Source organism: Oryctolagus cuniculus, chromosome 2 (assembly GCF_051225735.1).
Source record: "Oryctolagus cuniculus isolate XC-2025 breed Fujian yellow rabbit chromosome 2, ASM5122573v1, whole genome shotgun sequence".
NCBI classification, from domain to species: domain Eukaryota; kingdom Metazoa; phylum Chordata; class Mammalia; order Lagomorpha; family Leporidae; genus Oryctolagus; species Oryctolagus cuniculus.
Genome location: NC_142868.1, coordinates 106,560,267 through 106,577,782, shown reverse-complemented (window position 1 = coordinate 106,577,782; position 17,516 = coordinate 106,560,267). Strand labels below are relative to the sequence as shown.

At 42.2% G+C, this 17,516-nt stretch overlaps 1 pseudogene; it reads right to left on the bottom strand.

The window, feature by feature from the left end:
• Nucleotides 1–859: 859 nt before the first annotated feature.
• On the bottom strand, nt 860–17,226 carry LOC100338970 (ribosome production factor 1-like; annotated as a pseudogene).
• Nucleotides 17,227–17,516: the final 290 nt, after the last annotated feature.

The window sequence follows — 17,516 nt, the reverse complement described above, 5'->3', positions numbered from 1 at the left end:
TATTAGAAAATGAGCACAGTGTATGTTCTGTATTAAACAATGTTATTGATGTTTATACGACTTGGGTTTTGTTTTCCATCTTCATTAAAAAAAAAAAAGCCCCAGCTAAAACAGCCGATGGGAATTAACTGAAATATTAGACAATACAGCCTAAATTAGGCACTCATTTTTTTCTGTTCAGGCATGAGTGCCCAACAATTTGATTTAAGGTTTCTTAATACCACTCCCTAGAATAGTAAATAAAAATTGGGGCACTTCAAGGAACAAGATCTCAGTATTTAAAAAAAAAAAAGATTTACTTTTATATTTGAAAGACAGAAAAGAGAAAAGAAGAAAGAGAGAGACAGACACAGAGAAGGAGGGAGATCTTCCACCTGCTGGTTCACTCTCCAAATGCCTGCAGCAGCCAAGCCTAGGCCAGGCGGAAGCAGGAGCCTGAAACTCAGTGCTGGTCTCCCGAGTGAGTGGCAGAACCCAAGTACACTGACCATCAATGGGTAACTCAGGCACATTAACAGACACAGGATTGGAAGCAGGCAAGCTGGCACTCAAACCACCTTCTGATGCAGGGTACAGGGGTCCCAAGCAGCAGCTTAACCCGCTGCTCCTCAAGGCTGCCTGTCAGCAGTTCTTTCTTAATAGATAAACATTTTTGTTTCCTAGTGTGAATAAACAAACAGTATTCTTGCTCTAGCACATCTCAAAGAAAGTGCATAATTTCAGGGGAGCTTGTGGCGTTGCACAAGGAGGTGCTTGCATTGAGTGATTTGAGTTCCCCCAGCTGCAATCTACACTCACATCCACACACTCACAACCACACTAGCACCAAAGCGGATTCAGCATGGCCTCACACATTTGTCTATATCTTTGGAACATCAGCCACTTTTATTAAGGACCAAATAAAAGGAACCCCAACCTGCTTTATCAAGACTTTTTCTAATGGGAAATTGGAAAATTTAAAGAGCAAAAGAATACAATTGATATCCACGGTGCACCTCCCCTCTGCCAGCCAGGCAAACAGTATCAGGACTCTGGCACCTGCTGCCTTGGCTACAAACCATGGCAGTTTCAGTTTCTTCCTCTGTAAACATTGGCCCTTTTTCACCCTTCTCTTCCCTGTGCTTGAAGGCCGACCCCTAGGAACTGTGATATATCCCCTGCCTTCTGGCTTCGTTGGATTCAGGCCCTGGAAAGCAATGCCAGAGGACCCCAGGGCAGTGGGGTGGTTACTGCCCCTGCTCCATGTCTACTGGGCTGTGGCCAGGGTCCTCCCTGGATCAATGTGTTCAAGATCCGGCAACACCACCCTCATCCTCCCCACTTGGCCTGTTGGAGTCCTTGAAGGTGTCCATACAGGTCTTTTTGTTCCTTAAGTCCTGATGACATCTTTGAAAACCGTTCCTCTCTTCACGTCCCTTTAACCACCTGTGTGTGTATGCCACCTTCCTCCTGCCAGCTCCACAAGCACACTTGGAGGGTCAGGGTTAGGAAGAAAAGTACATAAAAGCTTGTGTATTGTCTAGCGCTGGGTTTGCTTTATAGAAGTTCCTCACTCTTAGTAAATACTTAATAGGAGGTAGCTCCTTTTCTGTACTATAAAGTCCCAAGAACAAGAAAAAGATAGGGCTATTCTTGAAATTTTAATATTTTAGGTTAAACTCTCCATGCTAGTTTTCTGATGTTATGTAAAATTATTCTTTTACGGCTCAAGGTAGAAAGTGTTTCCCTGCATGCTATTCAAACCTACTTAAAAAAAAAAAAAAAACAAAGAGAACTCTAAATTAAAATAACAAGAAAAAAATGAACCATAACACATATGTGCCCTTTTCCCACATACCAACATAAGTGTGCTAAAAGGTTGACCTTTGCTAGCAGGGTAAAACAGTCTTGCACAAAGTGCTGGGAGCTCTGTTTCCTAGATACAGCTTGGGACTTACTAACGCTTGATGAAGTGGTCTCAAAGACCCCTCTCATCTCTACAATGATTGCTGGAAATTTTCTGTAAATTCACTGTGGCAGAGCGTTGTTGGGGGATACTTCTTCCTGTGGTGGGCGAGAGGGCAGAGAGAAGGGAAGCACCTGGCATAGTTTAAAATCAAGTTTAGGTTGACTTTACAGAACAATTTGGAAAGTATTTCCTCGCTTTTATTTTCTAGGGGAAAATATTTTTAAAAATTACTAAATGTTTAATATAGTTTACCAGTAATGCAAGCCAACAAGACCTAGAGATTATTTTGTGTGCAAGTTTAGAAATACGGATTCTGGAGTGAGGAGTGTGGATCTCTCTCATGACTCACTCATCTGCAGGTTATTTAAGAAGTGCATTGTTTTCAAAATACATGAGGCTTTTAGTTATCATTTTTTTACTATATTAATTGAAAGTTAATTAATTTACACTGAAGTCAGTTCTGTTACTTATGATGTTAAGCCTTCATATTCTGAGCTCTTCCTTAAAGGCCTATAAAGAATCATTGTTTAAAAATAAATTTCTGTGCAAGTTCTAAAGGAGTGTGTTTTGCAAGAATTAATTATAGTGCTTCATGAATGTCAATGAGACTGGTTTTTTGTTGTTGTTGTTCCTTAAGATTTATTTATTTATTTGAAAGGTGGAGTGACAGTGGGAGAGATCTTCCATCTGCTGGGCCAAGCCAAAGCCAGCAGCCAAGGACTCCATCCTGGTCCCCCACATGGATAGCAGGGGTCCCAGCACTTGGGTTATCTGCCCACTACCTTCCCAGGTGCATCAGCAGGGAGCTGGGTGAGAGCTGAGTGCCAGGACTCAAGCTGGCATTCTGACATGGGATGTAGGTGACATAAGCCACAGCTTAACCCTCCGTGCCCATGAGGCAACTCTTGCCCCAGTAAGCCAAGCTTTTGAACCACAAACTCCAAATTTTCACTATGTGCAAACTGTCTTAGTGATTGTTTTATAAGCTTGTGTTGTCAGCTACTGAGAGATTACCGAGTGCTTACGTATTTGTCTATCTTTTTACAGTTCACCTTGTTTTGTATTTCTGAGACCATATGATTAGATGCACACAAACTTAGAATTGTTTTATCTTCAGACACACTAGAACATTTTTCATAGTGAAATAACCTATTGCTGTGTTACATTTTTTAACTAAAACCTGGCATATCTTTTATATGTTTACCATCTCTCATTGTTTGTAGAGTGTATCCTTTCCGGCCTTTCACCCCTAAGCTTTGTGTAACTTTACAGTTCAAAAAAGTCTTTCTAACCAGCCAGTAGGGGTGTTCAAAAATATCAGGACTAATGCTTTTATCTAAATTGCAACACTTAATCTATTTTTGACTAATATAATTATTGATAAATTACATATAAATTTACCATTTTACTATTATTTATTTTTTAAACAGTTACTAAAATGACTCTGACTTATATTTACCATATAAACTGTGAGAATTCAAGGTAATTGTTTATTTTTAAAAAAGATTTATTTTATTTATTTGAAAGGCAGAGTGGGAGAGAGAAAGAGAGAAACAGAGAGAGCAAGAGAGGTCTTCCATCCATTGGATCACTCTCCAAATGGCTACAACAACCAGGGCTGAGCCAGGCTGAAGCCAGGAGCCAGGAGCTTCTGGGTCTCCCACGTGGGTACAGGGGCACAAGGACTCAGGCCATCCTCCACTGCCTTCCCACACACATTAGCAGGGAGCTGGACTGGAAATAGAACAGCTGGGACTCAAACCAGCACCCATATGGGATGCCGGCTTTGGAGGTAGCGACTTTACCTGCTATGCAGCAATGCTGGCTCCAAAACATTAAAAAAAAAGTTTAAGAAATAATTGAATGCCATTTTGAAAAGGGTGTTCCATCAGCAATAATTTACCAAGTTCAAGGTAGGCCTTTTCAGCAAAATCCAATGTTATATCCTCAGTGCTTTGCAAAGGAAAAAATCTACCTGTATCCATTTCTGGGGGTTTATGGACCATTTCATATTCTCCACATTTACAGCCAAAAGTTTGCTTCTGGGGAGATCCTAATTTTAAGGTAAAATGTGGTGCAAGTTTTTACTTTTGGATACGTATCTGTGAAATCTGAAGATGATGTAATCCCACCAATTGTAGAACATTGCAAACTACCTTTCCATAAACTGAGGGTTACGGGCAAAGAGAGAAACAAGCATATGTAAAATGGAAACACCTAGTCGTGTTATAAAATCACTCAAAATTATTTCAGGTGTGTGTTCTGTGGGGTCCTTGCCTCCTAATTTCTTAACAACCATGAACACTGCTCATGTTCAAAAGGAGCATTTGGACCATGTGGCAAGAGACTCAAAGTTTAAGTCCATTTGGTGTTTTACGATCTTCGCTAGTAAGAATCAGATGGGTGAAATCCCTTGCGATGTACTTGGGACAATTTTCTCGGAGCCAGTCCTCTTCTGTGATAAACACGTGAGCTTCGTATGACTGGGGAGCGCTGCTCACAGGGTCTCAGTGTTCTCCCGCGAGGTCTCCCCGACATTGTGAGGAGAATCTTGGGAGAAGTTTGCTGAAATTCATTTGTGGCTTCATCAGCAGCAACTCTTCATTAGGGGCTGCTCTGCCTTCGTCACACCAGTGCTGGCTGTCAAAGGGTCTTGGGTACAAGCTTTGGTGGAGCCATATCACCAAGAACCTCGCCTTCTTAAGTTTGTTGTTGTTGTTGTTGTTAGCTGCTGCTTCCAGGGCGTGAACATCAGGTGCGGCTGCTGTTTGCTATGAGTCTCTGAAATGCTGAAACGTGGGGGAAACGCAGCCATATCCCCAGCAACGTGGCCTCCGGAGAGTCTGCAATTGCAATTTTCCTTTTCAGATTTTTCTCCCCCCGCCCAGTGCCGATCTTATCCGCAGCCTCCCTGTTATGTTTGCTCCCTAGTTATTTATTTATTTTTTCATTCGTCCTATTAGTTCTATGTTTCTGCTTTTCCTTTGTCACTCACTTACGTATTGAACATTTAAAAATCAATTAATTTCTTTTGGTTATCAGTTTAGTAGTTAGCTAAGGTAATGGTCTCCATCTTTTAAATTATTATTTATTTATTTATTTTAAAGTCAGAGTTACACAGAGAGAGGAGAAGGAGAGAGAGAGAGAGGTCTTCCATCCACTGGTTCACTCCCCAGTTGGCCGCAATGGTTGGAGCTGAGCTGAGCTGAAGCCAGGAGCCAGGAGCTTCCTCTGGGTCTCCCACATGGGTGCAGGGCATAAGCACTTGGGCCATCTTCTACTGCTTTCCCAGGCCATAGCAGGGCACTGGATTGGAAGTGGAGCAGCCGGGACTACAACTGGCACCCATATGGGATGCTGGCACTTCAGGCCAGGGTGTTAACTTGCTGCGCCACAGTACTGGCTGCTGTCTCCATCTTTAAATGGTTTAACTTAATGCTTTTCCTTTCCTAAAAAAGTGGGTAACTTAGAACCCTGGTTTCTGTTACAGGGCTATATACTATAACTGCAGTATGTCATATGTCTTCATCAATTTTAAACCCTCTCTGTATTATTATTTTAGATAAGCCATAGTCATTATATATATACTCACATGTTTATATTTTTCCAAGATTTTATTTAAATCTTCATCAATAAATAAGTGCCTAGCAATTATTACCACAAATTTTTTAAAAAAGCAGCAACTTCCAGGAGTTCTGACTTCTTATTCTTTTCATTGTTGATTTTGGTTTTCAGTCTCCTAACTTCATTGGCCATAATTTTAGACCCACAGAATTGTTGCAAGAAGAGTTAAAATTCTCATCTCCATTGTCCTAGAAAGATTTCTCAAATGTTTACATTTTTACCACATCCGCCTTTTTGTGTTCTCTCTCGCACTCTCGACACATGCACAGAGCTCACTACGGCCACGCTGCCCACTCACCTGTTCATGTCCTAGAGTGTCCTGACAATGACACAATCTCACACACCAGTGCTCTTGCCACGGAGCAGGAAAGTGACCAGGATGCACCTCTCTTATCTATTGCACAGTCTGTATTTCTCCAAGTACCCCAGAAACGGTCCTCACACTCAGAGAAAATCCTGGTTGTTGTGTGCCAACTGGCCCTGTGTTGTCTCCATCCTCATGGTATACTTGAATATGGACAAACTCATGAATTTTTCTGTACAGTTCATGACATTGAGCATCAAGATCAGACATGTTGTAGAAGATGCTCCGTGTTGAGGTTTTGGCTGCTTCTTCACTGTCAGGTCCATGCTGTGCCGGTGGATGTCCCACAGAGGGAACACCGCACCTTCTCTCCCTGACCCCATGCCAGGCTGATGGTTGACTCTTTGTCCCATGATCTTCAGGGACTCTGTGTCACCTACTCTAGACTAACATCTTGGCTTTCCAAGGCCCTGGACTCCTTAGCCTCACTGTCGCCCTCTGCTGGCTATTTGTCCCAGCCTTGCCCTGGTCCTCGAAGGGCTCTCTTCTGCTCTTACACAGTCATCCTCACTCCGCTGTCATGCTTAGACAGTGCTTGAAAATTTGAACTCTGATGGTCTTGATAATTAAGCCAAGACTTCCAGAGGACATTTTTTTTTGGTCATACTATTAAAAGTGTTAACTGACATGTGCATAACTTCACTCTTCAGCTCTCATTTCCAAAGAGCTTCCCCAGGCCTTTAATAAATGCTGGAGGATCCAGATGGTTGCCAATTTAATTCAATTGCAAGGATGGGGGAGGGAGGACGACATCTAGTCTACACACGTTTGAAACAAACAAATCCAGACTTAGGAAGCAGGTTCACTCCACTGAAAATATTATGAAAATTTGATGGATGCGATGAGATCAACGCATCTTGAAATCACCTAAGAGGGGCATTTTTGTGGGGCTTATGGCTAATGGGGAACAGAGGAGGACAGTCAGCTCCTTTTGGGCAGTGATTCCACACTTCTTGATCCATGCATGGGAGACCTTTCACACACCACATGAGCCATTAGTCTGAGTCTGGAGTGAGGTCTAGGGCAGGGGCTGTCTCCTTGCCGACTTTGCTTCTGCAACTCAGAGGTGATTTCCATCATCCCTTCCAATTCTGAACTGCTGTGGCTTCACTATTCTTACCATTCGATTAACAATGCACTGGGGTGGACGTTGCAGCACAGTGGGTTAAGCGGCCATCTGCAATGCCAGCAACCCGTATGACTGCCAGTTTTGAGTCAAACTACTCTGCTTTGGATCCAGCTTCCTGCTAATGTGCCTGGGACAGCAGGGGAAGATGGCCCAAGTGCTTGAGCCCTTGCCACATACATAGGAGACCCAGGTAGAGTTCCAGACTCCTGGCTTCCACCTAAAGCAGCCCTAACCATTGCAGGCATTTGGGAAGGGAACCAGAAGATGGAATATCTGTCTGTCTGACTCTCCCTCTTTCTCTTGCTGTCATTCTACCTTTTAAACACATACATTAAAATAATTAATAATGTACTAGTATTTCACTTACAAGCTTAAGCCAGCATTTTTATTAATGTGACAATGTTCCTTCTTATGTGAGGAATGGAAGAGCAGCTACTTTGCAATGCCCTTGATTTCTAATATAGATTGCTTTGTGCACTTGTGTCCATGTGTGTGTTGTACACACACACACACAGAGACACATATATGCACACATAATTTACAAGCCAGAGAAGTGTGAAGAGGATAAAATGACAATCAGTAAGCCAAAATGCAGTTTCATTTTAATTCATTATTTGGCATGAAAACTCATTCCTCAGACTTCAGAGTCATGAGAGATATTAAAAATGTCAAGTGAGAAATGACAGGAAAAATGCAGATTGATTTAGGTTTTTGAAATTGATTAGCAGTTTGGGCCATGAGAGCAATTTGTGTGGTGTTTTCACTCTACTAGTTGCTAAAATTGATTAGCACTTTTGAGGAAGGTATAGCAAATTGCTATGCTAATCAAGGTAAATTAAATCATGAAACAACTTGATTACCGACATCTTCGCTCTCAGCAACGTTGCCACAAAACCTGCTTGGAAAACAGTCTCTCATTTGAGCAGCAGATAAACTTAAGTCTTCCATTTTTTCCTCTTGCTTTTGGGATTTGGAGTGGTGGCGCATGATCATTCATGATTCTCAGTTTGATGATTTCTCAGTGTTTCAGAAAAAATGAACAATAAGCTATCATGTCAGAAGATGCAAGTATCTGTTCTATTTTTATTGCCAACAAATTGATATCTGCATTTTCCAAGTATTAAATGGCTTTCATTTGATAAGTGGTTTTAGCTGTGACCCTGTCTGCCTGGGGCAGCAAGATAATTTGTGGATTACCATCTGGAATGTTGAAGGGATGCCTTTGCCATAGGCTTAGAGTCTTGGAATGTCCAAAGGCTCATGACATTTTGTGACTGGACTATGCAGTATTTTGCATTAGAAAGAGCAGGTTCTTTGCCCATGCAGGTACACGGTCAAAGCTCTATTTCTGTGTCATTAGGGCATTTTGTACAGTTGTTGACGTAAGTAAATATCCGACTTGGATCAATTCCATACTGCAAGCAATTAGTAACCATGTTGAATCGAGTTCTGTCAACAGTCTCGATCAAATTAATTAAAAAATGACGTTTGTGTTCAAGTTTAATCCTTGTTTTTACCTTTTTTTCACACTGTTGTAGGACTGGCTACATGAGAAGCACTCATTAGGCATGAGGCTTTTCAGACTTAGCTTCCCCTGTTGCTTTTTCTTTCCTAGAAAATTTGGGGTGGACTAGGGGTGACAGTGGGGAGGATTAGAATTCTATGCTGACAATAAATTCCTTGTGTTGAACTGACCTTCCTTCTAGTTTAAAAATTGGTGATTTAGTCTGACCTTATTTAAGAGATCAAAAACCGAGGTCCAAGAAATAGAGAAGGTTGATGGTAGATCATTAGGAAGCCCCTCAATATACAGAAAGTCATCTCAGAAAATTCTATGGAAGGGCTGGCGCTGTGGCGTAATGGGTAAAGCTGCTGCCTGCAGTGCCAGCACCCTATATGGGCTCTGGTTCTAGTCCTGGAGGCTCCATTTCTGATGCAGCTCTCTGCTATGGCCTGGGAAAGCAGTGGAAGATGCTCCAAGTCCTTGGGTCCCTGCACTCATGTGGGAGACCTGGAAGAAGCTCCTGGCTCCTGGCTTTGGATTGGCACAGCTCCAGCCATTGTGGCCAATTGGGGAGTGAACCAGCAGATGGAAGCCCTCTCACTGTCTCTCTGTCTCTCTGACTCTCCTTCTCTCTGTGTAACTCTGACTTTCAAAAATAAATAAATAAATCTTAAAAAAAAGAAAGTTCCATGGAGAAATTGGGTGTTGAATGTTGAATAGAGTCTGAAATGTGCCAGAGATTCCGAATCAATCCTATTAAGGTGGCATGTACCAATGCTATCTTACTAGCCAAAGTGATCAGATTAAGTTCATAATTGATCATAAAGATAAGATTAAGTGTTAAAGTGATCACATAAACAAGACTAGTGTTTACTAATAATAAATGATAGAATTAAAAAGGAGAGAAAGATCCAACATGGGAAGCAGGATACACAGCAGACTCATAGAATGGCAGATGCCCTAAATAGCACTCTGGTCACAGAATCAACTCTTAAGGCATTCAGATCTGGCTAAAATGCCCATGAGAGTTTCTCAGGCATGGAAAGCTAAGACACTGTGGCAAAAAAAAAAATGACCTATAGAAAGATCTCTGCGAGTGAGATCACGGTGGAAAGAATGGGCCATCAAAGAAGGAGGTACCTTTCTCTGAAGGGAGGAGAGAACTTCCACTTTGCTTATGGCCTTGTCTAAACAAGGTCAGAGTTTATGAACTTGAGAAGCCTCCATAGCCTCTGCAGCTCATGACAAGAGCCTCGGGTGATTACTGACGTCATAAATAAGAATATCAATTGTTAAATCAACAAGGGAAGTCACTGTGCACTTACTCCCCACGTAGGATTTCTGTCCTTAATGTGTTGTATTACACGAATTAATGGTAAAATAGTACTCAAACAGTACTTTATACTTTGTGTGGGTGCAAACTGTTGAAATCTTTACTTAGTATATATTAAGTTGATGTTCTGTAGGTAAAGATAATTGAAAATGAATCTTGATGAAGAATGGGATGGGAGATGGAGTGGGAGATGGGATGGTTGCGGGTGGGAGGGAGGTTATGGGGGGAAAAGCTGCTATAACCCAAAAGTTGTACTTTGGAAATTTATATTTATTAAATAAAAGTTTTTTTAAAAAAAAGCACATACACATTCCTGTGAGCTTGTAGATGTCTGAATTCCTCTTCTCGTCTTTGTACGAGCATTGGAGATATGATGCCACATCAGATGGTCTCTTATACCAAAATTGCAGGCTCCCTTGGGAGGCTGGAGCACACACACACACACACACACACACCTTGGAGCACACTCCCTTTCTGATTCAGAAAAGAAGCCTCAAGGAAGAATGTGTACTGATTTGCCATACTGGTAGTTAATCTGTTCTGGTTGTGTGCTGTGGAGACATAACAATGTATACCTCTTGGCCGGCGCCGCGGCTCACTAGGCTGATCCTCCGCCTTGCGGCGCCGGCACACCAGGTTCTAGTCCCAGTCGCGGCGCTGGATTCTGTCTCGGTTGCCCCTCTTCCAGGCCAGCTCTCTGCTGTGGCCAGGGAGTGCAGTGGAGGATGGCCCAAGTGCTTGGGCCCTGCACCCCATGGGAGGCCAGGAGAAGCACCTGGCTCCTGGCTTCGGATCAGCGTGGTGCGCCGGCCGCGGCGGCCACTGGAGGGTGAACCAACGACAAAAGGAAGACCTTTCTCTCTGTCTCTCTCTCACTGTCCACTCTGCCTGTCAAAAAAAAAAAAAGTATACCTCTTTAAGGGTTGAGGAAGTTAACACCCCTGCGGCCTGTTATATAATAGAAGGGATACAGGGGCACCATCCCAGTGCAGCCATAAACCAACCATTATAATACCATAATCAACTGTGATGTCATTTACAACTGTGATGTCAAAAACAAGCCAATGTGATCCAATAAAAATTTTAATGTCACTCACTAATATGATGTCACAAGCCAAACATTTGATATCATAAATGAACCTTTGCAATATCGTTACAATTTTGACCCCATTCACCATTGTGATTTTTAGAAACCAGATTGTAATGTAAAGCTGTGATGTCATTCACTATTTTGATTTCCCAAACCAACCATTGTGATTCAATAAACCCACCACTGTGATGTTATAAAATGTGTGCTTTCATTCATCAACACGATGTCATAATCCAACCAATGTGATATCATAAACAATTGTGATGTCATTGACCATTGTGATTTCATAATCAAACCACTGTGATGACATAAAGTAACCATTATGATGTTACAAGCCAACCATTGTGGTTCAGTGAAAAATTGCCGTGCATTTAAAAATGTGATGTCAAAAACCAAACATGAAACAGTCATTGTAATGTCATAAGCAACGTAATGCCATTCACCATGTTGATGTCACAAACCAATCAATGTGATATAATCTATTGTGATGTCATATCCAACTATTGTGATGTCAAATAATTGTAATGTCATTCACCATTGTGATGCATTAATCCAATGTTGTGATGTCATCAATTGTGATGTCACTAACAGTGTGAAGCCGTAAACCATTGTGATGTCATAAACAGCCATGATATAATTCACTATGATCATATCATAACCCCACCATCATGATGCCATAATCTAATCATTGTATCATGAAAATTGTGATGTTATTTATCATTGTGATGTCATAAATCTAGCACTGCGATACCATCAACAATTGTGTTGTTATTCACAATTGTGATGTCACATTGAAACTATTGTGATGTAGTAATCAATTGTGATGTCATTTTGCATTCTGATCACATAGCAAACATTGTGATATAATAACCAAACATTGTACTGTCATAAGTAATTGCCATGCCATTCATGATTATGATGTTATAATCCAACCATTGTGATGTCACCATTATTATGTTATAATACAATCATTCTGATGTTATAAACTGTATAAAATATGTGCTGATTTCAGGAAGCCTTCTGATGACAGGGAGCGCTCAAAGCTGAAGGAGAGGATCTGCCATTATGGTGCAACAGGTTAAGCCACTGCTTGCCATGTCAGCATCCCATGTCAGAGCACTATGTCAAGTCCTGGCTGCTCTGCTTCTGTTCCAATGCCCTAATAATGTGTCTGGGAAAGCAGTAGGAGATGGTCCAAGTACTTAAACCCATGACACCTATGTAGGAAACTGGATGGAGTTCCAGACTTCTGGCTTCAGCCTGGTCCAGTTCTGACCTTTGCTCCCATTTGGGGAGTAAGCTAGTAGATGGAAGATTTCTCTCTGTCTCTCCCTCTCTGTCACTCTGCCTTTCAAATACATAAAATAAGTGTATATTTTTAAAGGGTGAAGCTGTGTCTAAAAGGACTTGTGATACTCCGTAGATAAGACCCAAAGAATAAGGGCTTCTTGGTAAAGCTAAACAGTCAAAAATATGGTAGAAATGGAAGACAGGGTATTGTGGAAATCACACCAAAAAGTGAGCCAAGGAAGATCAGCGAGCAAAGGACTCAAAAGCCATGGTCAGAAGGTCAGTTTTGAAATGTTTGCAGTAAGTGTTAAGATTTGAATTTAAAACTAGAATTATAAGAACAAAGGTGATTTGTTCCCTTTTAAGATCTTTCAGATCTTGGAGAAAGATAGAGGTAGTTTTGTAATGTCATTCACCATTGTGATGTATGAATCCAATGTTGTGATGTCATCAATTGTGATGTCACTAACAGTGTGAAACCATAAACCATTGTGATGTCATAAACAGCCAGCCATGATATAATTCACTATGATCATATCATAACCCCATCATCATGATGCCATAGTCTAATTGGGTCCCTGCACCCGCATGGGAGACCCTGAAGAAGCTCCTGGCTCCTGGCTTCGGATTGTCACAGCTCCCAGCCCTGGCGGCCAATTGGTGAGTGAATCAGTGGGTGGAGGACCTCTCTCTCTCCTCTCTCTGTGTAACTCTTTCAATCTAGATCCAGATGTTCCAACAACACCCTGATCAATGTCAACACCTGAGTTAATGATCTTCCATGTGGGGATTCCCCTGTTGCTGTACAGGTCATGGTGTGATGTTTTATGAGTGGACTACATGAAAGTACATTTAGTGTGATTGCATCCACCCCTAATTTGGCAACATTAAGACCAACCAAGAGGTTCAAGTCTGGATCTAGAATGGGGTAATTTCTGACCCAGGTGGATGCTAATTTAACTGCTTCCCTACCACCAAAAGGGTTCAGAGACAAGAAATGAAATATTCATGTCAGCAATTTAGGTCCCTTTGTGCTACAAACATCTATGAACTTAAAAATTTTGCTTATGCAACACCAAAATTCAGTTTCAAAAAACTCTGGGCTAAATTTTAAGAATTTTCTTTCTTCTTTATATTTCCAAACTTTAAAACTACACATTGGTGGTTGACTACAAAAGAATCTGCATTGACATTTGTGGTGATACTTCCATCACAGAACAGAGCATTGGAATCAGGGTTACAACACCTTGATTCAAGTCCTTGCGTGATACTCATGTGTGACCTTGAGAAGTCACAGTGACCCTTGGAGAATCAAGTTAGAAAAGCACATTACAGGTTAAGAATCCCTTCTCTGGAATGTTTCATACCAGATCACATTTGGGATGTTTTTGGATTTTAGAATATTTGCATAAATATAATGAGATTATCTTGCAAATTTAAACCTGATATTCACTTATGTACACTATACAGTTTGGGAATATTTGGTATTTGGGTTTTTCCAACTAAGAATATTCAATCTGTATCAATCACTACTTCTCTTTGTGTGACTATTAATTGGATGTTCCCAACTCAGCTTTGTGGGATAGCTAGAGAGCTTGCGTGGAGCAGAGTCTTTGGCTAATAGTGTCAGTCGCAGCAAAGGTATGTGTTCATTGCCTAAGTCCCACAGTTTAGAGATGGTTCTGCGATCTCGCAGCTAGTAGATGCTGGCATAGAGGCTCTGTCCACTGCGAAGAAGGCGTGTGGTCTCTATAGCTCCTCACCAATGACTACTGCTTTGTCTCCTGGTCAGGCACTGACACACCTGTCACTGCTTACAGGCACACTTACTCTCACAGGGGAATCTCCTGAAGCTGCAGTTCTGCACGTAGAAGACTGAGGTCCACTTTCTTTCGTTCTCTTCCTGTGGTTGTATAAACTGGGCTTCCTCCGTAGGGCAACCATCTAACCTCTCGGACTCATATTTCCCAAACTGTAAAATGGAGAAAACAGTTTCTACTTACCATATCTTAAATAATGTTTTGGAGAACATGAGAATATTTCCAAAAATCCACAAAAAATGAAATTGAAAGACAAGTTCCTGGCCGGTGCCGTGGCTCACTAGGCTAATCCTCTGCCAGTGGCGCCGGCACCCCGGGTTCTAGTCCCGGTCAGGGTGCCAGATTCTGTCCCGGTTGCTCCTCTTCCTGTCCAGCTCTCTGCTGTGGCCCGGGAGGGCAGTGGAGGATGTCCCAAGTGCTTGGACCCTGCACCCGCATGGGAGACCAGGGGAAGCACCTGGCTTCTGGCTTCGGATCAGTGCAGCGCACCAGCCGCAGTGGCCATTGTGGGGGTGGGGTGAATGAAGAGAAAAGGAAGACTTTTCTCTCTGTCTCTCTCTCTCACTGTCTACTCTGCCTGTCAAAAAAAAAATGCTAGAAGGGGGCCACTGTGGCACAGAGGGTACAGCTGCCGCCTGCAGTGCTGGCATTCCATATAGGCACAGGTTCAAGTCCCGGCTGCTCCACTTCTGATCCAGCTCTCTGCTATGGCCTGGGAAAGCAGTAGTAGATGGCCCAAGTCCTTAGGCCCCTGCACCTGCATGAGAGACCCAGAAGAAGCTCCTGGCTCCTGGCTTCAGATTGGCACAGCTCCAGCCATTGTGGCCAACTGGAGAGTGAACCAGCGGATGGAAGACCTCTCTCCCCCTCTTTCTCTGCCTTTGCCTGTGTAGCTCTGCCTTTCAAATAAATAAGTAAATCTTTAAAATAAAAATGCTAGAAGATAGGATTTTGAATATTTTCATCACAAAGAAATGATAAATGTTTGAGAGGTAGATACGTTTACCCTGGTTTAAATATTACACAGTACTTACATGTATGGAAATATCACATAGTACCCACAAATATGTACAATCTCGAGGTGTTAACTTAAAAAAAATTAAAAACTTCTCTTCAATTTAAGTAGCTTTGATTTGCAAAATATTTTAGGCATTTGAAAAATATTTTAATATACTTCATATAACTCCATCATTTCCACGGTTCTTTTACAGCAAGTACAAGGCATCTGTGATCCTGTGTTCAGAAAATATTCAGAAATTTTTCTCACTACAAGAAGGAAAGAACTCTTGGAGTCTGACTCGGACTAGATGAGAGTCACCATCATAAAATATACATTTTATTGTATATTATGTCCAACTCCTGTGTCCTTCATTTCATTTTCCAGAATAGAGTTCAACACCTTTTACGGGATCACCCCCTAACTGTGAAATTACTCTTCATTTGAGTCCCAAGAGACACTGGAAACATTATGCAAATTAAGTACACCTCATTGAGGTTTTTTTATTTTATTTTATTTTATTGAGTTTTACTAAGCTCTTTTTTTTGTCTCTGTTATCGGCTAACTACATAATGACCTGGAATAGTCAAGAGTAAGTCAATTTCTTGTGATCACTTCATTCTTACTGGAGAAAAATACCCGGCATATAGTCAGGAATCAGGTGAGTCACAATGGAGCACAACAAGTAAGGGCTTTTGGTTGTCTAAGTCCCTCCAACAGGTAGTCTTCCTTCCTGGCTAAGCCAGGCTGTCAAACTTGAGCTTCAGCTGCAGGCTGCCTAAGTTTATCCACTTGGAAATTTACTCCTTTGCTTAACTATAAGCTGGTGGTTGGGGAGGGGACTCTGGCCATGAATGCATCCACTGGTTCATTCTCCAAATGCTTATGATTGCCAAGACAGGCCAAGGCCAAAACCAGGAGCTGGAAATTCAAGGTGGGTCTCCTATATGGGTAGCAGGGACCCAACTCTGGGGTCATCACCACTGCCTGCCAGGATGTGCATTGGCTGGAAGCCATAGTGAGGAGTCAGAGACAGGTATTGAAGCCAGCTACTCCAATCTGGGATGCATATATCTTAATCAGCATCCTAACTCTATTAAGTCAGATGCCAATCAATGGTTTTCTTGAAAAATGATCACTCCAGTTCAGCAGAGACTAATTCCTACTTTATAGGTTGATCACGTGTTTACTAGAAGAACTCAATATTAAATTTGGAAGTTTCAGAGCTTTTTCTACTTGGGGACAGAAGGCACAGTTCAAGTGAGCCTGCCCAGGATCAAGATCATCTTCTGTTGGTGGTGGAAAAAGTTCATGCTTTTTCTTTTTACCTTTAAACATAAAAATAAACATACATATGTAACATGACACTCTCCTTTATATTTTTACATTTGTTAATGCATTTATCTACCTATCCATTTGGTAGAAGCTTAGAGTTGATGGAAAAGAATAAACTGGTGGCTGGATCTTATGTGACATCCTAATGCAATTGCCACTTAAACAAACAGTAACGAAAGGGAATCACCATCTTACTGCCCTGTTAAGCATCAGAGGCTGCCAGTGAGCTTGTTGTTGGAATAAGATGATGTCTGTCCCAAAGATGTGTCTGTGGAAAGCTCTCCCACTAGGGAACATAACCGTGATGGATCTACTGCGTGATGGATTGAGCGGCTGCTGATCCTGCAGCCTGTTCCTTGTGAGGTTTCCAAGAAGCAGGGTCTCTGGGATGATTCTCACATCCTCCAGGACACACCTGCAGCTGCACTCTACACACAGTCTTCTCCCATCCTGCAGTTCCACCCTCACCTCTCAATCCACTGTCTCCTTCCTATGCCCCCACCCCCATTCTTCCCTGGACCCCTCCATCTCTGTGGGCGAGCTTCTGTTATTTTCCACTCTGCTGCCAAGAGGAGAGCCCTGCCCAGGAGCTCAGCACACAGGACTGTCGCAGCCACTCACTTTCTGCAAAATCAGTGTCTCTGGGTCAGTGGTTTTTGGTTTGGAGAGGAGGGGTAGTACAGTAGGACAAGATAGGACTCGACATGAAAGTCAGACTACCTGCTCCAAAGTCCTTACCTGTACATCACAGTTTAAAGGGTTATCGCCACCCTGCGAGTTGGGTGCACTCATTGTGTTTGAAACTGCTCAGCAATTGATCTCTGCTTTCCTGGGCAAGCCCTGGCTGCTCTAGGAAGCCATAGCTCTGCCAGTGGCCTTGGCATCCACCCAGTTACTGGTTTCTGAGTGAAAAATCTGCCTTGTTCCAATCATATCCCCTTTCACTGTCTCTTTTTTCCTCCTTATTTTCTTTCATTTGAGAGAAAGAGACAGACAGAGCGCCTATCTGCTAATTCACTACCCAAATACCCATGAATGCTGCCACTCCCATTTGCCCACATGTTATGGCAAGGTTGGTTAGA